Source organism: Pseudorca crassidens, chromosome 18 (assembly GCF_039906515.1).
Source record: "Pseudorca crassidens isolate mPseCra1 chromosome 18, mPseCra1.hap1, whole genome shotgun sequence".
In the NCBI taxonomy this organism is placed as follows: Eukaryota; Metazoa; Chordata; class Mammalia; order Artiodactyla; family Delphinidae; genus Pseudorca; species Pseudorca crassidens.
The window spans coordinates 4110881-4132743 of record NC_090313.1 but is presented as its reverse complement, the minus strand read 5'-3'; the positions used below and the strand labels follow the sequence as shown (position 1 = coordinate 4132743).

At 43.6% G+C, this 21863-nt stretch overlaps 1 long non-coding RNA gene across 3 annotated transcripts; it reads right to left on the bottom strand.

Moving 5' to 3' along the window:
- Nucleotides 1-6970: 6970 nt before the first annotated feature.
- Nucleotides 6971-14346, bottom strand: LOC137211025 (uncharacterized). 3 transcript variants are annotated; one of them, XR_010936861.1, is made up of 4 exons: nucleotides 13771-14346; nucleotides 12177-12277; nucleotides 11249-11330; nucleotides 6971-8114 (listed from the first exon to the last, which is right to left on the bottom strand). It is a non-coding gene; the product is annotated as an uncharacterized lncRNA (long non-coding RNA). The 3 variants fall into 3 exon arrangements; XR_010936862.1 differs by lacking the exon at nucleotides 12177-12277 and having other exon boundaries at nucleotides 13732-14344; XR_010936860.1 differs by lacking the exon at nucleotides 12177-12277 and having other exon boundaries at nucleotides 13771-14341.
- Nucleotides 14347-21863: the final 7517 nt, after the last annotated feature.

The window sequence follows — 21863 nt, the reverse complement described above, 5'->3', positions numbered from 1 at the left end:
CACCTCTTAATACCACCATATCGGGGCTAAGGGCTTCAACATAGGAATTTGGGGGACACAAACAATAAGTAACATAGGCCCCTGACTTTCACACTTGTCTTAATTTAATCATTCTTAGCCTTTCACTGTATTTAAGGCAGGGTTTCTTATTTTGGGCCCTGTTGACATTTGAGGCCTGATAGTTCTTTGTTTGGGGGGGCTGCCTTTGACAACAAGTTCCCCTGGAAGCAGACTCAGAGATACATATTTGCATGAAGAAACAACACTGGGGAGAATAGTTGAGAACAGCAATCACGGGGGAACCAGAAAGCAGGATTGTGTGCAGGGGAGGTTGACATGTGTTGCAGCTGCACTGATCTTACAGGGAGTCTAGGAGCCGGGACAGTGCTTGGTGATTGTCAGGAGTTAAGGCAAAAGGGGCTGAGTGTTGTAGGCCTGCCTTGACCACTCACTTGACAGACGTGCAACGGACTGAACTTTGTTTCCTCTCAAGATTCATACGTTGAAATCCTAACCTCCAAGGTGATGGAATTAGAAAGTAGGTCACTGGGGAGATGAACAGGTCATGAGGGTGGAGTCCCCATGAATTGAATTAGTGCCCTTGTAAAAGGGACGCCAAAGAGTCCCCCATACTCTTTCTGCCTTGTGCGGACATAATGGGAATTCGGCATTGTGCCACCCAGAAGAGGGCTCTCAGCAGAAACCCACAATACAGTTACCCTGGCCTCCAACCTCAGGACCCTACCATGCAGTCACCATGATCTCTGACCTCAGGACCCCACCATGATGTCACACTGACCTCAGACTTCCAACCTCCAGAAGTGTGAGAATTAAACTTTTATTGTGTACGCTCCCAGTCTGGGGAATTTTTGTTAGAGTTGCCCAAATGGACCAGACAGAGGTTGCTGCAGGGAAGGGCTGAAACTGGCCAAGGCAGCTCCCTCCAGCTGAAGCCATTCCAAGAGGTGGATTCCCAGCAAAAGGGGATGGGCACCCCATCCTGCAGAGCCCCTTGGGTCTCTCTCCAAGGCATCCATCACCTGAACCTCTAATTGTATTGGCTCCAACCAAATAAAGCCACACCTATTCCAATGACCCTTGGCCTTCATTCTCACTGCCTCTGACTGCAGCTGGCACAACCACGTTCTCCTCACCATGGGCTCTCAGGCACCAGCGTGATCATCCCCAGGCCTCCTCCAACCCAAATGATGTTTGTTTCACAAATAAGTGTATGGACCTGTGAACAGCAGAGTGTTTTTCAAGCAAAATAGAACAACTCCTTCCCTGTTTACAGAGGCTAATTATGAAAGACGGAAAACATGTTTTCTCCTTCTGTAAAGTCTCTCTTGAGCTTAGAAGCCACATTTGGCTTTTTTTCTTTCTAGACGGGGCTCCCTCTGTGCTCTTCTGCGAAGTCTCTGCGGAGACCGGGGCCACGCGGCGACGGCTCCTCTCTCTGCTCTGTGCATTTCAGGAGTGTCTTGGGACACATTCCTTTGGCGCCATATGCCACATGCAATTGTGAATTGAACTTAAAAGTACAGCATGAACACATTGTCTAATTAATTAACATTTAAAGGCTCTTTGAAGAAAAGCTCACTGGGCAGACAACGTGACACAAGAATGTGTGAACGATGAGCCACCAGATTTGGGGAATTTAAAATATTATAATGGGCACCCCGTTTACGTCCTGGGTGTATCCGTTCAACGTGGCCTCGGGCTCTGGGACGTTATGAGCAGGTGCTAGATGTCAGCCCATTTTCCAGTCCAGGCTGGAAGCCTTGAACTACCCAAAGCCAGTCCTGAAGAATGTATTTTTATTCCTTGTTAAATAAACCATTGGTCTATTTTCTCTTACCAAAAACCTTCTTATAAGAAACATGATAATGAGCATGTGTGCCGGGTGATGGTACCGGGAGAAAGGAGCTGAGAACTACGGTCACAGCATGCGGGGACTCACGATCAGGATGCTTCCCGCGTGGTGTTGTCCTTCTGAGTTTGTTCTCACTAAAACAAGTCCCCAGTGTAGCTAGGTGATGAAAAGATACATATTTAGGAAGATGATGTGAGAGACTGAAAAGTTCCCAATTGCCTGAGAAAGGTACATCTCTCTCTGATTCTGGGGGGCCCACCTGTCGGGGAGCCAGCCACCCTCTATTTGAGTCTAGTTGAGTTAAAACCATGGTTTTGGGAGTTCACCATGTGGGCAATTGAGTGAGCAGTGCCTGGGGACTTAGCAAGCATCCTCCACTGTTTCTGCCCTGGGATGACCTCGGTGATGTCATTTAATCTCCAGCTCTTAAAATGTATAGTAGACAAAATTTCGCCACGTTCTCACTTTGCAGCCATGTGGCACTAAGACCTCATCCTACCACCTGTGGAAATACCTGTAGAAAATGACATTGGAGGGACCTTGGAAGACTCTTGTAATGTCCCGTGCCTATTGCATCTGCTCATGAAACACTAATATGGTCTGATGGTGGATGCCCCTGGGCAAAAATACGAATGGAAGCTTGGAAGCCTTCCCTTTGGCAGTGCCCATCCTCCTATGCGCCCATGGGTGAGAAGTGGAAAGTTAAGCTGATTATCCTGTGAATGCAAAAAGGAAAGTAAAACCAATTTCCCCTTTTTCTTTCAGAGCATGTCACCTCAATTCTCTACCTGACTTTGCCTGGGTAACTTCTGAAAGCAAGAGTCCCATTCATCACACATCAAGAGTACTCATATTTAATTGACCATCTTAAGAAAACAGCTCATGAACATTTTGAAATGATACACAAATGCCACAGGTGGGATGGTGACAAGCTTACTCATCAGCACATAAGGCAGATCAACCACTTCACGCTTCTTTCCATTCAGGAAAGGCCAGAAGGGTCACTGCTGCTCTTCGCTCATTCTCTATACCGACTCCAACAAACAAAATAATTAGATCAAAATGATCGTACTATCTTTTAGCTGAAGGGAGTTTCCAAATATAAGAACCCCAATCACCTGTTAAGCCTTGATTCACGCCTTTGATTTGGAAAAGGGAAAAGACCCCGGAGGCTCCTGCCAGGTCTGATGGAATAAAAGTTTTGTTGTTCTGCTTGGTTAAAAATGCTCGGTGAGATCACAATACCTCTTTGAAAATGGACAGTGATATCGATCTGGGTGCATCTGTCTCTCTCAGCAGCTGAAAACGACACCACATGTGATTTCCTGTCACCAAAGCCCGGCAGACATGGCGGGGTCCAGGCTCGGTGGCCCGCGCGGCTCCCATCAGTACCTAGGGCCAGGCATCTTCTTGCCTTTCACTGGATATGCCTGGGGCTCTGCTGCACAGCTCTCTAAACAACTTGCTACCTCCCTCCAAAGGTAGGTTCCTTTTACTTCCATTGGCTGCTGTAGCATAAACAGAACATTTTATTTTTATTTTATTTTATTTTTTTTTGTGGTACGCGGGCCTCTCACCGTTGTGGCCTCTCCCGTTGCGGAGCACAGGCTCCGGACGCACAGGCTCAGCAGCCATGGCTCACGGGCCCAGCCGCTGCGCGGCACGTGGGATCTTCCCAGACTAGAGCACGAACCCGTGTCCCCTGCAACGGCAGGCGGACTCTCAACCACTGCGCCACCAGGGAAGCCCTGGAACATTTTTAAAAAGTGAAAATCTTACAAAATAAGCAATCAGGAAAAAAAAAACAAAAAAGCAAAACCTTTCAGGAGAGCAGATTTGCTCAAGCTTTGCTCCCCAGGGTAAATGATATGATTTATACCTGTTGTTTCCATTTCCAGTCCACGGTCGCGTCAAAAACATTACAGCTTAGAGAAAAATAAAATAGCATCAGCCCTATTCATCCCTATGCCCTGGCAGGGGAAATTAAACTGTGTGGAAGGCACCCTGAACTTTGCAAACCCACGTTGCGTCCTGGGCAGATAAAACTGTGACGTTAATTTTTTATCTCATTTTACCTGAGCAATGGATCTGAAGAAACAATGGTCTTGGAGGAAATCCGTGTCATGACTAATTGTTACTTTCACCCAGTGCTTTCAAAATATTTTATTAAAGTTCAGTGAGAATCTTAGGTTGAATTAGAAAGTTAAATGCTTAGAGATGAGAATGTAATTATTTTAAGAGACATCAATTTGATGTATGCTTTATTTTTTCTATATTTTAATGTGAGGTGATATGTGTATTTCTTTTTAGAGGAACTGTAATATGATTTCTACTCTGGTGATAATGGCAAAGCAAGAGAATAAAGAGAAAAAGAACAATAGCAATGAAAGTAACACTCATCTTTGAAGTTTAAATTGTGGAACTACAGAGCTAAAAGTTGGAGATCATCTTCCCCATCAAATACCTGCATTTTATAGACAAGGGAGTCAGGTGCTGTTCTGAGTTGAATTGTGTCCCCAAAACGGCGTGTTCACGTGCCAACCCCCTGTGCATGTGATCTTATTTGGAAATAGAGTCTTGGCTGATGGAATACAGATAAGATGAGGTCATAGGGTGGGCCCTAAAAATCCAATGATTGGTGTTCTAATAAGAAGAGGGAGGGCTTCCCTGATGGTGCAGTGGTTGAGAATCCACCTGCCACTGCAGGGGACACAGGTTTGAGCCCTGGTCTGGGAAGATCCCACATGCCGCGGAGCAACTAAGCCCGTGTGCCACAACTACTGAGCCTGTGCTCTAGAGCCCACGAGCCACAACTACTGAAGCCCGCACACGTACAGCCCATGCTCCACAACAAGAGAAGACACCGCAATGAGAAGCCCACGCACCACAAAGAAGAGTAGCCCTGGCTTGCCCCAACTAGAGAAAGCCTGCATGCAGCGACAAAGACCCAATGCAGCCCAAAATAAAAATAAATAAAAAGAAGAGGAAAAATGATACAGACACTGACATGTAGTGACACAGACAGAGATTGGATATCCCCCTACAGGCCAGGGGATACCCAAGACTGCCAGCCACACAGGAGCCCAAGGGACAGGCCTGGAACAGACTCTCCCCTGAGGCCTTCAGAACCTTCATAACCTTCATGGCTCTGCCAACACCTAGATTTCAGACTGCTGGTCTCCACATGGTGAAAGAATACATTTCTGCTGCCTTAAGTGAACCAGTGTGCAGTGATCTGTTACAACAGCCCTAGGAAACTTACAAGGGCACCAAGGAATTAGGCAGTGGTGGAACCGAGGCCAGAGTCCCATGAGCATCCTTTCCACTGGGCCCTAGGGCCTCTCTCAGCTCAAGCAATTCTACAGAAAAGCAAACTCCATCAGGATTCCCAGGGAAAATATTTCTACCTTAGTGTGAGTTACCCTAAAGGCAGAACCCACAGTGAGGATTTGAATAAAAGTAACTAATGTGAGAGGCAATCCACAACAGGCAGGGTTGAGACAGGGACGGTGCAGGTGAGTGCTGTGGCCGACAGGGCAATGTCCTGCTGGGATAATGCCCCAGAAACATCCCACTGAGGGGTGGGGAGCTGGGTTGACTTATCACTCTGCAGGTGTTATCTGCCTCACTTCTGGTCTGCCCTCTGTGGGTCTAGCATATTCCTCTGGACAGAGAATGTCCTCGGGCACGTCTGCAAGCTGTATTTGGGATGGGCTGGGGGATGTGTGTGGGACACACCAACAGCATCCTCTGACCTTCCTTTCCCATCACTGAGTTTACATGTTAACCACAAACAACCAGAATGCAATCCTTCTGAATTAGAGGGTTGGTGTGGAGAATAAGAACCAGAGGAACTGTTTTTTTTAATTCCAAAAGATTGTTTTAAGAAGATAAAGTTGGGCTTCCCTGGTGGCGCAGTGGTTGACAGTCCGTCCGCCTGCTGATGCAGGGGATGAGGGTTCGTGCCCCGGTCCAGGAAGATCCCACATGCCATGGTAGTGGCTGGGCCCATGAGCCATGGCCGCTGAGCCTGCGCGTCTGGAGCCTGTGCTCCGCAACTGGAGAGACCACAGCAGTGAGAGGCCCGGGTACCGCAAAAAAAAAAAAAAAAAAAAGAAGATAAAGTTAAGTAAGGAAGGCTGGAATATTCAGAAGTGACAGAATCAGTATTGGCAAAAAATGTATTTGCCGATATATTTAGTACAGAATATATAATAGTACAGAATAGAGATGCCTTAAGTGGTTCTTTCAGAAGTACAGCTGATCCTCATTAGTCACAGATCCTGTATTTGCAAATATGTCAACTCATTACATTTCTTGGTAACCCCCAAATCAATACTGTGGTACTTACTCATTCACTGACATAGACTTAGTGGCAAAAATTCTGAGCTGCCTGTTGTGCATGTTCCCAGCTAAGAGCTAACAAGGGATGCCCTGCCTTCTTGTCCCAGCTCTCAGCCTGTAAACAGGGATTCTTTTTGTGCCTTTTTTGGTGATTTTGCTGTTTAAAATGGCTCCCAATGGTGCTGTAGTGCTGTCCAGTGTATCTAGGGGTGAGAAGGCTGTGATGAGCCTTGTGTAGAAAACCTGTGTTAGATCAGCTTTGTTCAGGCCTGAGTTACAGGGCTGTTGACCACGACTTCAATATTATTATTATTAAATCAACAGTATCTATTAAATAAGGTGTCTTTAAACAGAAACATACATAAAACAAAGGTATGAATTGATTGGTTGGCGAGAATGTCATAAGCAGAAGCCTGCAGGAACGTAACCCTATATTTCCTATAGGAGCAATGGCTCAGTAGTCACTAATTTTGTGTTCACAGTGACTACAGAACTTAACCACCATGAATAACAAGAATCAACTGTATTATGAAAAGTTTTCAGCAAAAGATACTAAGTTAACTCTCTTTGTCCAAAATACAACTATAAGTAGCCTTTCAGTAAAGATACTATCTGACATATCATTACTCCATTTTATTCTTGTTGTGCCATTGATTTTAGATACAGCAAAGGGTGAGAATAATTTTTCCCATTTTGCTTAATCTCCAGTTCACACTGGTGAGGTCCTTGGGATTGATAATAAATTAATGCATATATGCAGACACACATAAATGATGCTATACTCTTTTATTTTAAGCACAAGGAAAAGTAGGTTAAAAGTCAAGTCATATGTTCATTTATTCCAATTAAGGAGGCTGGAAAAACAACACATGAATGAAAAACAGTTCATCATTTGGTACCTTATGGAGGTTATTCTCTAAGAAAGTAAACTGGTAAACAGAGGCAGAGAAATTCAGAAAGAAGTTATTGCAGAAAGTCAAGGGCAGGGAAAGGATTATGAACATTTAAGACCAAGGCTGTGTTTAACGACAGATTTCAAATCTCTTAGATATTTTATCTTGAAGTCCCAATTTCCCTCAAGGCAAAGTACTGGTGTTTACGATTCCTAATTGCTGGTTTTAGCAGTTCTTCAGGGGGTGAAGGGAAACCTATAAGCGTCCAGCCAGGCGGAGGTTCACGTCTGTTCCGTAATCCTGGGTGTTCACCCAACATCGACCCCCAGCTGCATGCTTTTTAAACTTCATATGGTTGGAGACATTCAGAGCAGGGACTTTCTCCATTATGTCGGCACCCCAACTTGAGAAAGACAGAGCATTATTGTGTCAGTGAGTTTTCTTATTGACTTACCAAGTAGAATGTTCGTATTGTTTCGGAAGGTCTCAAAATGAAGAAGAATCTTGAGATCGTTGAGATTCAGACTGTGCCAGCCGGTTGTGTTTTTGTTCTTGTTGTTGTTATTGTTTCTAAAATATTCACCAAAACTTCCTCTCCAGAAGCCACTGCACGTTTGTGTGGGACCCCAGATTGCTTGGGTGGATGTGATAAGAAATACATGTGGGTTTTGAAGAATGCGGTCTTGATTAAATGTTTCCCTCTGTAAACAGAAACCTATCCCTTGCCCCGTGGAAGGGAGCCGGGACCAGCTACAGGATATCCCCTCTTCTTCCCCAAATGCTTATGATACCCGACTCTTCTCCTCTCTCTGGCAGGCTTCCCCCCCAACCCCCATCTGAGTCAAAGTAACCCCAACCCACATTTCTACTTTTCAGGGACAAGGCAATGCAGTGGCAAAGGGCCTGCGTGTGTGTTGAATGAGGTTGGAACGCTGCTAAACGTTCTAGGTCATCGCCATGGACTGCAGGGTAGAGTTGTGAAGAGTGGAAATCTTTTAGTGTTTCTGTGAGAAAAGGAAAAAAAAAAAGGACAGTTAAGTGGAAGCTACCGAGAGTGGAGCCCATTAGAAAGGAGAAGATACAGGAAAAGGATAGCAAGTCAGAGAAGAGCTGGAAGAGGTTTAAAGTATGTGTTTGAGAGTCTGGAAAGCCAGACCCACACTCTCTGTGCCTCAGAGTGACCACTGGTAAATAAGAGAAAAACAGGCCCTGCCTCACAGGGCAGTGTGAGGACTTAATGAGATTGTGCTCTAAAGTGTTCAACATGGTGCCCCTTCCCCCTCCCTCCCTCCCTCCTTTCTTTCCTCCCTCCCTTCCTCTTTCCCTCCCTCCTTCCTTTTTTCCTTCCTTTCTTTCTTTCTTTCTGGCTCCCTCATTTAAAAAATTTTTTTTATCCTGAAGATAATCTTGGAAACAATGATGTGCTGATATAAACGGGAGGTCAGCAGCTCAGGGCAGCATCAGAAGACTAGAAACCCAATGTGGGTAAAGCAGGTAGACAGCCTGTGAGCTCCCTAAATGAAACTCAGGGGCCAGAGGACTTTTGTAAATGTGATCGCTGAGACATCTGAGGGATCTTTGAAAAACAGAGAGCAGAAGGAAAGATTGCCAAAACCAAAAGTGAATAAATGGCATTTCAAAACCCCAATGGAAAAGAAAATTCACTTAAGGCAAACTACAGGTTAGTGAATTTAAAGTACATCCCTAGAAAGAATCTAGACGCTTATTATAATAATGGTCTGAGAACAGCTAAAGGGAAAACAATGGTAACTAGGATCCAGTAAGAGTCAAGAAGAATAAGTCACGAGTCCTTTCTTGAGAGGATTACTAAACCCAGATTTCACAGAAATGTTTTAAGAAGCAATTACGTGGATTTCAATCAACTATAACATGGTATTTTGTAATACCCTTACAGATTAGATGAAATTTAAAAATAAAACGTTTTGGCAAGCATCTCATCCAACCCACATCTGTTTGTAAAACGCCTGTTGGTTCTCGGCCCTCTGCTTAGTACTAGGGGTACAAAAGCGGGAAATGCAGCTCCCACCCCAGGGCGCTGGAGCTTTGGCTAAGAGAGGAGAACCAGTATCAAGTTCCATAACCATTAGTGTTGATCTTGTGCAGGGTCTTGTGCAGGCTTCAGCTTGTGCTCTCTTTGGTGCTTTTATCAGTGACTTGATACAAAGATGGAAGACATGTCATCAAATCTGCAAGTCCCAACAGCGTGAGGGTTGGCAAATACAATGAATTTCAGGGTCTGAATCCAAAAACGTCCCAAGTGCACTGCAGCAGGGGGTCCTATGCCACAAGCTGGACAAGCCACAGTTTGACATGAATGAGTGTGAAGTCCAAGCCCAGAATAGGAAGGCCTGGGAGCCGGGTTGGGCACCTATCAGATAGGGGGTGAGGCTTGGCGACAAGGGGCCGTCTAGGCTAACAGCACCACACTGCAGGCTCTGAGCCGCTCACGCCTCCAACTGAACAGTGACTGAGAGTGAGGGGGACCCCCTGAGCTGCTCAGACCATGCTGGGGGCGGGTGTGGGAGGGGAGTGTGTGTAGGGGAACATCACAATCTGAAGGGTGCCTTGGAAACTGGAGGAGGTAGAGGGGAAATGATGTGTACAGGAAAGGGAAACCAATCCGTGTCAAGTGAGAAGTTACGTTAAGTGAGAAGAATGGTTAGCCTAACCATCAGATAGGAAGCTAGTAGAAAACAGAAGATGGACAGAAACTCCAGGCAGAGAGATGCCAGCTGGAGAGAAAACGAAAACAAACAAGCACAGTTACAACCAGAACCTCAGGGCATGCCCACGTCTCTACACATGAAAATGTCTGTTCTCAGAATTGGTGAATTAATGATACAGGAGTTAAGATAAACAGCTTGAATCCTTAGCAGGAAAAGGTAGAGGGAATCTGAGCACTGGGTGTGGCTTAGGATACTGCTTCCTTGGAGCAGATACTGGCCTAGAGGAGACCTGAGAGGTTCTGTTGACTTCTTAGCAAGATCGATGCCTGACCTGGGGCTTGTGGACACGTGCTTACTGGTCCATTTTCCCCATCCACTTTCTTCAGTGAGGCCCTGGGGTTATATATCTGTGACACCTCTGAGGACCAGACCATGCACATTCTCCAAGGAAGAATGAAAGTGAACTCTTGTCCCTCTCCTCACAAAATAAACTTTTCAAACAACTCTCTTGTGGGCTTATAGGAAGTCTTAAACCTCCCACTTGTAGCAGATCATTCAAATTCAAAGTGTTTCAGCTCCTGGAGATAGCTGATGATGTAATATAGGAGGATTGGATTATCTTACTGATGCAGGCTACCAACCACAGACCCCAAATCTAGCCTAGCCTACTCAGAACCCTGGATATACTCTTCACAACCCTTTTTCAGGGTGAGTGGTTTACAGCTCCGCGCAGCAGCAAGCTGATGGAGTTCCCATGGTTCCAGGGAACCACACAGGCTAATAAGGTGGCCCACCGTTCCTGTCCTCTCTCTGGACCCAACAAATGTGTTAAATATGCAGTTTAGCACACAGCCCACTGGTCCAGGCCCAGAGCGGTCTGCCCCTGCACTCCTGTGTATATTCTGATTTCTTTCTCCTGCCTCGTAACAGATTCCTTCTTGCCCTTCATCTGAGCTATCGCCTGCATTCTGACTGTACTTATGTGGCCCGTTCTCTTCTCCTCAAATCATATTCTCTGGGACAAATTCCCCCCCAAATTGCTTCTTTGTCTTTACCTTAACTGAAGCCACAGGTATGTTACAGGGGATTTTATACAAATGAAAATTTTATCAATTTTTTTCCTAGCTGTAAGTATTGTCTTTATGATATGATATGATATAAAGAAGTTATGACATAGTTTCTTAGATGCTTATTGAGTTAGTGAATAACACTGAAAAGGCATACAGAATAATATTAAAGGAAAGAACCATGATGTGAAAATGAAAATTGTATATAGAATTTGGGGGGAAATCAAGTGAAAAAAATAAGCTATTGCACATCAAATATATAGCATAGTAGCGGATACATAGTACTTAATAAATGCCAAGTCTTAGTCTAGCTGTAAACATTGTTTCATTTATTAAGCTGCTGTCGCAGCTGACATCATTTACTTTGACCAGTGGAATTTGTACCTGCATCGCCTGCTGGTGTGGTCATGGGTGAACATCTCATTTGCACTGTCACACACATTTCTCTTTGGTCCAGCAAGATGGACTGTAGGAAAGGGTAGGAGATGGAAAATGTGTAATTCACATAACTATGAGCTTTTCCCCCTCACAACCAAGATTTTCTATAACATCACTGTTCCTTATTGTTTAAAGGCATTGTTACGGCATTGTTTACTCTTAAAGCAGAGGATGAGTGGGTACATTTGGTCCTTTCTATAACATTCCAGCAATCGAATCAACACTGACAGAAAGTTGAACAGCAGTTGCCTGGGGAGGAGGCGGGGTGGGGGGCGCGGTGGGAGGCAGAGAATGACAGACGATCATGAGGAAGCTTTGGGGATGATGGATGCGTGCATCACTTAACTGTGGTGGCAGTTATGGACGTGCACACAGGCAAAACCTTAGCGAGTTGTGCACTTTAAATATGTGCATTTTATGATCGTTAATCATACTTCAATAAAGCTGTTAAAATTACATCTGTATTTTTCTTCTCACAGTATGAGTTGGGTTTGGATATATCACCAAATATGCAAAGTAGTTTACCAAATCCAACATCTTGCCAACATGTCTCCTATCACTTAATTATCAGATCAGAGTAAAATTTCCAGTGTCTATCCTGACACCCCGTCGTGCTTTCTAAATCACATAACCATTTTCTTCTTCATTGTCATTACAGATGCTTGATTCATGTTTCAGTGATGTATTCTCAATTTTACTCTACTATCTTATGAGTTTTCATACGTGTGAAGTGGGCTAAAATGAGCAAACTGGTTCTTTCTTGCAAAGATCTCTCTCATTTCCTGTGTTTTGGTTCCCCAAATGGAGCCTTATTCGGTTATACTGCATCTATACTAAGTTTACTCAGTTCTGTTTTAAGCACCACCGTCCTTACTTTCAAGGAAGAGCAGCAGAGAAGGAAGATGACATCAGCAATTTAGTAAAACAGAGGCTTTCCACGTGGACCCCAAATCCGCTCTCTCTATGTGGAAGGCACTAATGAGATTTCAAAGGCACGGATGACTCAGAGATGCTCTCTGGGTCCTGACCAAAGCTGCTGGCTTAGTTTGCTCTGAGGGGAAATGGAGCTGGAAATGTCCTCTTGAATAGGGGGTGAAGGAAGGGCTTCACTGGGCACCAGGCACCCCAGCCTTGGCTCCCAGATGTCCTGTCCAGGCTCACACGAGGGATATCCTTGTGACAAACCTGCTGCCCTTGGCAGCACCCAGATGTTTACAAAGGAAGGCTGGTTCCTCGTCAACAATAATCAAAACAGTGAGCGCTGTGTGTGATCTCTCCCACTTCCACAGGGAATTTGAATAAAACTAGAATAGGATTAGAAACAAATATCCAATTGACTAGGGGCTCAGTTCCCCTGTTTGGGGAGAAATCTGAATATTTAACTCATTTTTGGTCCTTGCATTTTAACAAGCAAATCTGATCAAACTAAAATTCTTTTTACTATAAAAATTCCCCTTTAAAAATACTGTGTATAGAAAATATTCCAAGTCTTTGAGTCAGCATTTTGTTTCTGGGAATCTGTCTTAATTTTGCAATCAGAAACACACTTGAAGATTTATGAAAAGTAACTGCTATAATATTTCATCAGAATAATATTTGTAATACAATTATAGTAGGTGACAGTATTTACATTAATGAAAAATTGGAAACATTAATTGTTTGAGTGACATAAATCTGCTCTAGTATATATCTATCCCATAAAAGGCACAGGCATTAAAGATCATGTTTACTAAGAATTTTTAATGATAGAGAAAAGCATATACAGAAGAATGTTAAAAAGTCATAATAAAAAATGCAAAGTCATGCAGAAATGGATGAATGAATTAGTTGATGCTGGTAGAGTATATACAACTATGCCTGACACGTGTGCAAAGTTCACTGTTATCTCGACCAATCTATTGAATACATTTGCATATTTAAGAAAATCCAGAATATGGAACAAAGTCTTCAAAATAGGCTTTCAAGTAATTTTATTCTTATGTGTTGTCTCAATTTTCTGCAGTGAGTTTATAAGGCATTCGTCATTAAAATAAAATCTGTGGCAAAGAGGAAGGAAATTACATCTGCACAGTCATACATTGTTTGTAAATGACAAAGAGTTAATTCTGACATTCACAAGATGAGATGGGCAACGAAAGCAATCATGCAGTGAAAAAACCCATAATATAGCCTCCAAATTGACAAATTTTCTTTCGGAAGTAGTTATTAGTTTTATTGGATGACTTAGTTGTTCTTAGTTATTTAAATTGGCTGATTAATAACTGGGAGCATAATGGTTAAGAGAGTTGTGACTTTTCAAAATTTATGGATTGGGAATAAGTGTGTGTGTGTGTGTGTGTGTGTGTGAGAGAGAGAGAGAGAGAGAAAGAGAGAGAGAAAGAGAGAGAGGGAGAGAGAAAGAAAGAGGGAGAGAGAGATGGAGAACATACCTACATTCATGCATTTTCTTTTCAACTCATGTATTTTACCTTGTTCCGGGAAGTATTTAAGTCAGATCGATTCGTGATGAGCTGTCAACAATTATATGTAAGTAGTAAACAAAGTGACCTGCTGGGAAAAACGCGCCTTCCCTCCGCACCTCTCAGGAGGCCGTCTGATGTATCTTTACACTTGGCCTGGTCTTTAACTCTTGAAGTTCTGCAACGTCTGCCTCTTTCGGGGTCAGTGAACCTTTAGTGGCTTCACTGACTCTTCTCTTTCACGATTGTGGTGATGGGAACACCACCATTCAAAATGCTGAGTGCGCCTCTAAAAGTAGGAACAAATTATGAATTCTTGTAAAGACTGTTGTTTGCAGCATCCCTGTGCAGTGGTCTGCAGGCACCCTTGTCTCCCTGTGTCGAGTGAGTCTCGCTGACATCGGTGATGTGTGCCCTTCTGAAAGTGGCATTGTCTTCTCCTGAGCTTCTGTCCATGAACTGTTTCACCCTAAATGAGAGCACTGCTTAGGAATGACATTGCTAAACGGGGAACATTTGATTCTTCCAGTCGATAGCAATTCTTGGAATATGGGAGGGAGTTTTCTGTTCCTATTTTCATTTCCTGACACTTGTAAAGAGCTTTCAATCAATGGATAAACCACCCGTAATAATTAACCAGACAGAGTGAAATCATTTGTTACTCAACCTACATTATTACCAAGGGGAAAAGCCGCTGGCCTCCTACAGATATTGCTACATGATTGCAAAAGAGCAAGTGGGTTAAAGTTGTATTTTTTTCCTTCAGAAACTCTATTTGCCAAAGCCCACAGATTGCATTGCACCATTCCCGCCGCTCGTGCTGATGATGCTGCAATACGGGCTGTTTTCATAGGCAAATGAATTTGCAAAATCAGACCTACTCTTCCAGATTATGCTGCCATAGCTACAAACAAAAACAAAGAGTCAGCAAAGAAACAAGTCTCAGAGGAGCTTTCCAGCACGTTCTGCGAGCATCCTTGGGTTCCTTTGGGAAAAATTATACAACCGTTGCTTCTTCACCCATCCCTTAATAAATCAATAAATTTGGATTGAGAACCTACTGTGAGCAAGGTGCTCTGCTGGGTGAGAGAGAAAATGCAAAGACGGGTAAAATATAGCCTGTGATGTGGAAGAGGACGTATATATGGAGATGTCTAAGGAACAGAGAAGATAATTCCCATCTAAGGGAAAGCCCAGTGAAGCCAGACCCCCCACCCCTTCCCTGACCCTCTGACACTACATCCTGGCACCTCTTCCCCCTCCTCTGTGGACCAAATAGCACCGTAACAACCTCCCAGGTGGTCTTCCTGTATCCACCCTTGTTCAATTCCAGTAAGTTCTCCCTACAGAGGTGTCATATTATAAAAGCCCAAATCTGATCATTGAAATATCTGCATAAAACTCTTAAATAGCTTCCCATTCCATTTTAGAGTAAAGGACAACATTTCCACCGTGACCTCCAAGGTCATGGGGAATCTGGCCCTGCCTGCTTCTGCCGGCTCCCCCTGACCACTGGTTTCCTCCGCTCGAGCCACAGTCTGTGGCTCTTCGAATGTGTGCCTCCTCTCCTGTCTAGTGTCTTCAGAGTACTGTCCCCCCCACCCTACCTCACCAAGAACTCTCTCTTTCCACGGCTGTAGTAAGCTCCAAACCCTCCTTCTGAGCTCAGCTACAAGCCCCGGAAAAGCTCCTCTGAGTTGCTAGACCGCAGGACATGAAACGTTCTGACAGCATCCTGCATTTTGGGTTATTAGCCCTTATTTTATTAAGATACAACTGTGTATGATAGAAAACTTGAAATACCAGTGGCTTAATAGATCAATTTCGTATTTAAAACGTGCAGAGCTGAAAAGAGAGCTCTGTAAGAACCAGGGACCCAGGGTCCTTCTAGGATCTTCCTCAGATCAGATTCAGCATTTGACCCCACCACGTTGTCCATGATGGCTGATCGAAATCTGGAAGCCAGAACTACATTCCAAACAGCAGAATAAGGAAACAGAAAAGAAACAAAAGAAGGATGCCCTCTCACTTGAAGACTACATTCCATAAACTATACACAATGCTTCAATGTACAAACCATTGGCTAGAACGTATTCACATGCCACAGCTAGCTGCAGGGAAGTCTGAAAAATGTAGTGGATGCTGAGTGATCCCTGCCCAGCTAAAAATAAAGGGATGAAGGTATAAAGTTACTGACGGCATCTGCTCTGTCATAGTCTCTTCTAGATTGTAAGCATGAAGACAAGGACCAGGTCAATTTGCGCACCCCCCTCCCATATTCTTGGGGCCTGCCTGGCATGCTTCCAGCACATTGCTGAAGATCCTGAAATATTATTGAATGAGTGAATGGATGGATGAATGAATGGGTGGATATGAATGAATGAGTGAAAGTCCTATGGGATCCAGAGACAGAACTCGTTCATTTCAGATTGGAGGGGGAGATGGCGGTCATGAGGAAGAGCAGAAGTTGTGATTTTTGAGATCACACCTTCATTTTGAACGTGTGATCTCAACTGGGATGAAAAGAATTAACCCACTTCCCTTGGAGGAGTAGGCTATGAATAATCCAGCCAGGAAAATGATGGGAGCAAGTGCCCAGAAAGGGTAAGGCTCAAGGGAGGAACAGAAGACGGAAAGACATGGCGACATGGACAAATGTGAGAAAACACTGGAAATGTAGACTGGGCCGAGACTGCATGCGAACATCTGGGCAAATCACCTCTCAGCTCAGTAACCATTGGGGACTTTGATGGTGTAGTCACAGCACACAGGGCATCTTGTCCAGACAGTCCAGAACCACAGGCACGAAGTCACCTTAGGATGTATGACTCACGGTCAGATCAAAGTGGTCCCCATTGAACCTCTGCAATACAGCATCCTCCTAAAGCTTGTATCTGTTGATCTCGCTTGATCCTTCATTAAGAAACTAGAAGGAAATGGAGAGGAATCCCTCATCTTACTGCCACCAACCCCACCAGCCTAGCAAGCTCAGCGTCCTCCCATCTCTGTGCTTGCACTCGGGTTTCAAAGGATGAAGGGTTTTCTTTTTGGTTTTTTTTTCCTTTCAAAGGTCAACCATTCATTTCTACTCCACACCATCACCTCTCCTTCTCCATCATTGCTTTCTCTCTACTGGACCATTTCTATCTGCAAACAAATGGGTTCCGGCTTCTTTTAAAAAAGAAACAAAACACCCTTTTTGATTTCCTGCTTCCAACTAGTAAGAGCTCCATTTCTTTGCTCCTGTAGACATCAGTTTCCTGAAAGAATCTGGAACCACTTCCTTGCCTCTCACTCTGCCCCAAACTCTCCCGTCAGGGCTTCTGGCCTCTTCCCAGGAGCTATCCTGGTGATGGAGATGCAGAGGTCGTAGCTGCTGGTGATGGCGATGCAGAGGTCTCTCCCGTCTCCCAGCCTGTCGGCAGCATTCAGCTCCTATGAACGTATTTTACCTCTTGAAACACCTCTTCTCTCAGTTTCCATGACGCCCACTCTCTTGCTTTTCCTACATCACATTCTCCTTTGCTGAGCCTGGATGGTTTTTTTTTTTTTTGCTATGCTTTCCTTCTAGATTATCCAGTTCTGCCCAATAACTTCAAATACAGACTATACACCAATACCTCTGGCTTTGACTTCTGCCCTGAATCCCAGGCCTGTGGATCCAACAGCCAGCTTTCCATTTGACATCTCCACTTGGAAATCTACTGGGATTCATGATTAGTTAACATGACAACACAAAACTCTCAGTTTTCCACCTGCCCCCAGCCCACCATCTGCCCTGCTAGATGCCTCCTGTCAGTCCATTTCCTCCGGCCAGTTCTTAGGATGCATACTTGATCCATCGTTTTCCTCTCCTCCTTCATCCAGCTCTTCAGCAGGTCATGGTGAGATCTCTAACTGGCCTCTCTGCTTCTCCCATTGCCTTTGTCATCCTATTCTGCACGAAACAGCTAGAATATTAGTTCATGCACATTGTGACATGTCAATATCGCAAGAAACATACTCGCCTGGAGGCTGGTCTGAGCTCTTTGCCACGCCCCCTCCCTACTGCTTCCTCAGCCCCAACCTGACCTGTCTCTCTCTGGCCTCACCCCCTGCATGCTTCCACTTTCCCATGAAGTCCAACCTCACTGGTCTTTTTTCTGTTTCTCAAATGTGTCAAGCTCCCTCCCCCTGAGGACTTTTGCTTTCATGGTTTCCTCACCCTGGAATGAGTTTGCCATTCATCCTCCTGTGACCGGCACCGACTTACCATTTGGTTCTCTTCCTAAATGACTCCTCCTCTGAGGATGCCTCCTCGGTCTCTCATCCTGAGCTATGCTCCGTGACAACTTTCAGTTTCTATCATATCACTTTTTTTTTTTTCCAAAAAATAAGACAATATTATCTGATTTTTTGGATTTAATTATTTAACTCGTTATTTTGTGACGCTACCTCCATTCCCTGGAATAAACATCGTGACAGTAGAGGGTTTATCTGATACACTCTGATACAACTTTGTGCTCAGAGCAGTGTTTGGTACACAGTCTGTGCAAACATAATAAATGTGTTGGGGAAAGGAGGAAAATAAAGACTACGGTAGTCATGCTGACAAGTCCAGAATTATCCACAGCTTCTGAGTGAATAGCAATGGCTAGAAAAGTTTAGAAGACTTTAAAGTGTTTTTCTCACCCTGGTCTGTCATTTAGAATCATCTACTAGGACCTACTTATTACTTAGTGTTTGGTTCAGGGTTTGGTCCCATTTTATGATTTCATCCATGACCAGGGAGGGTGGCTGTAAATTAAGTACCTACCCAATCAGTCTTTCCCTGGAATAAAGAGTCTCAGAAGTTGGTTATAAAATCTGAGAGAAGTCATGATTTTGGGTAAGGAGACCACTATAATTTTCATTTCAACGCCTTCCCTTTTCAATGGGAAAAGGGGGGAGGGGGAACCACTGGGAATGACAGTAGGGCAACAGGTAGAAAACCAGGACTGTTCTGGGCACCATGGAAGGTTCTGGTAGGAAAATTAGAAACAATATGAGCAGAGAAGAGAAAGACAAGGGTATGGTGAAACATCTTGAAATAATGTTACCATGAAACAGCCAGTGAACAAACATATTCCTAAGGAGCAAACAGGCTAAAACACATTGTAAAAAGATGGAGTAAAAACATAAAGGAAACCTAGGAACAGGCCAGCACTGGGAGCAGTAAACATCTCTGGAAATGGGCCACCGCTGTAACCACAGGGCAGAGAAACAAACAAACAATTGCACGCGTCCTCATTGTAGAAAGGATAACAGGTTCAGAGTAATTTATTCCCACCACCCGGAGCATCATCTCAGCGTGAAGGACTCATACGTTTACACAAACAACAGGGCAGATGACAACCCAGACACACCACGCACAGAACATTCTTTCCAGACATTAATCCTCAGTTCATCTTGAGCCAATATTAGGCAACAATTTGTTTTCTGATTATTCACTTAAGTCAACTCAGGTAGAAAGCCACAGACAGCTTCCAAAGATTTGGATCATAGTCCGATGAGAAGTGAAGTCACATAAGCAAGGAATCGATGATTAATGGTAGGAAATTGTAAAACAAACAGAGAGGTCAGATGACAGCTTGCATACAGCAAAGGAGGGTGGGTCAGTTATCATTCCATCCTGCTGCCCTTGGCTCTATTGATTTTTCCACTCCTTACACACAAAACCTGAAGGAAGGCAAAGGGAAGGACTCTAACAGATTTTTTTAAAAGAAGAAAACAATCTTTGATTTGAGCTAAATCCGTCAGGGCCATTCCACCTGATGTACAGACGAGCATGTGGCTCTTTCATTCAGTCACAAAGTTATACCTGCATTGCTTCCTTTATGCCTCGGGAAATAGCAGTCATTAGAATTCCTCAAAAATGTGTTTTTGGGAGAAAGAAAGGGGCTTGTGCAACAGTGGATCTGGTGATGGGTGCCCTGAGCTTCAGGGGAAGTCCAGCAAAACTCTTGCAGCTTTGCTGCTATCAGGAGGGTCCAGTAAGCACGTGGTAGAGCCCTTCCCAAGTTTGCTTTAAGAAAATGACAATTTTCTCCCACGAATCATGTGATATTCATTTTTACCCAATACCCACACATGGCCTTTGAAGGTCAAAGAATTGGCTGGGTTTGTTTGTTTGTTTGTTTGTTTCTGGTTTTGCCTTTGAAGGTCAAAGAATTGGCTGGGTTTTCTTGTTTTTATTTTTGTTTTAAAGTAATGGTCACAAGGAAAGGCAGGGAACGTGGGAGAGTATTATGCCTGTTTTATGATGTGCACTGTGATTTAGAGACACTTAAGGAAAAATACCAAATGTAAAGTATTTAATGCAAAGCTAAGCAGACACAGCTTTTCCTTAGAAGAATCATCTCAACGATCATGTTCAATCCCCTGGTCTACCAAAAATGTTTAAGGTATAATTATTATTCCCCCAATTTAATTCTGGACTGAATTTCTTGGAAAAGTTCCTCTGAAATGACGAAACCCTGATAATACTGGGTCACTTTATGTTTCTAGATATATTCTTATTATTTCCATCCTTATTATATTATTTCCAAAAGGCTTTTACATGAATATACATAATTCTGAGAAAATAAACATAAGTCATCAAGACAGGCCAGTCAGAGCTGAAGCTAAGGCTTTAAGGATAGCATACATGTTCCATGATGTTTCCTCTATTTTTTCCTAAATGTCTGCACAGAACTGTGCTCTGGGAAGGCCGCCCTGCTTGCCCTGCCGGGTCTTCTTGCGTTAGTCAGCACGGAGACAGAAAACAGCAGGGCCTGACTCCAAATAGCCCTGCGGGGTTATTTGCCAAGTGCAAGGGCAGCCACAGGGCACAGGCAAGCAGAAAAGGACATGCAGGGGAAATAGTTCTGCCATCAAGTGCCAAGCAAGTCTCCTAGACTCTCTGTACCTCAGTTTCCCCATTCGTAGGGGTTGTACTAGATCTCCAACGTACTTGGCAAAACTAAAATCCATTATTGCTTAGTGCCTCCGAAAGTTGCCTAGAAAGTCCTTTTTCTTAGAAAAGATTCACCAATGAACAATGCATGAGCCTGAAATCTTCATATACTGAGACGAGACCAAACCCAAGACATGACACAGAGAGACAAATGCATAGTCATATGTCTAAAACCTGTAGAAAATGGAAATCTAGACCTGCTCCCCAGCCCACCAGGCTGGCCCTTCTCTGAATCGATTTCTATTTCTTGACATTGCCAGAGAACCTGGAATTAGCTATAACAAGCTAGGAAAAATCTCATCAGTATTAAGGACATAAGATAAACCTTGAGAGGGTCAGCAAATAAAATTAGAAGAGACCTGTGATTAACTCTCTTAAACACAACTTTGCTGACTTTCACCGCCTTCTTCTCCAATACCTGTACAATTTCTCTTTCACAGTAATATCAGATAATGACCTAGTATCTTGAACTCGTGCTCTTTACTTTTCTTCTCTAAATGATCTACCCTTAGAAACGTTATTAAGTATCTTTGAAAGTATAATTTCTGTAGCAACAAAAGAATCCATTATAATTTTAAAATTTGAGTATTGGTTATTTTTATAATTTTACTAAAATAGCTAACACTGTGACAAACACCCTTCTAATAACTCTTTGCTTTAAGATGATTTATGATAAATTACTGTTAATTTTTAAAAATTCATGCATTCAGACTCTATTCAGATTGCCAGTTCTCCAGGCTGCAAACCATGTCATATATCATAACCATATCATGTAATATTTATATTACAAAATCATTGATAAGCTGTGGTCTATAATGGGTACCGCTCAGGAATTTGCATCTCAATCACTTGGACTTTAAAAAATTAAGATTTATTTTAGAGATTCCAGCCATGAAATAAGCACATATCCAAGCAGAGATAGAAAATCAACTTAAAGAAACAGCACAGTTCTCATGCCTACAAAATTTAACTTCACGGTGGTGGAAGACATTCCATGGAAGAAAACCATTGTCAGGAGGATGAAGGGGATGGATGGAGCTATAAACACAGACAAAATCATAGTAACTGACACAAAAGTAGACTTTGCTTATCCATTGTTTAGGGAGTCAGAGCTTTATTCAAATACTTC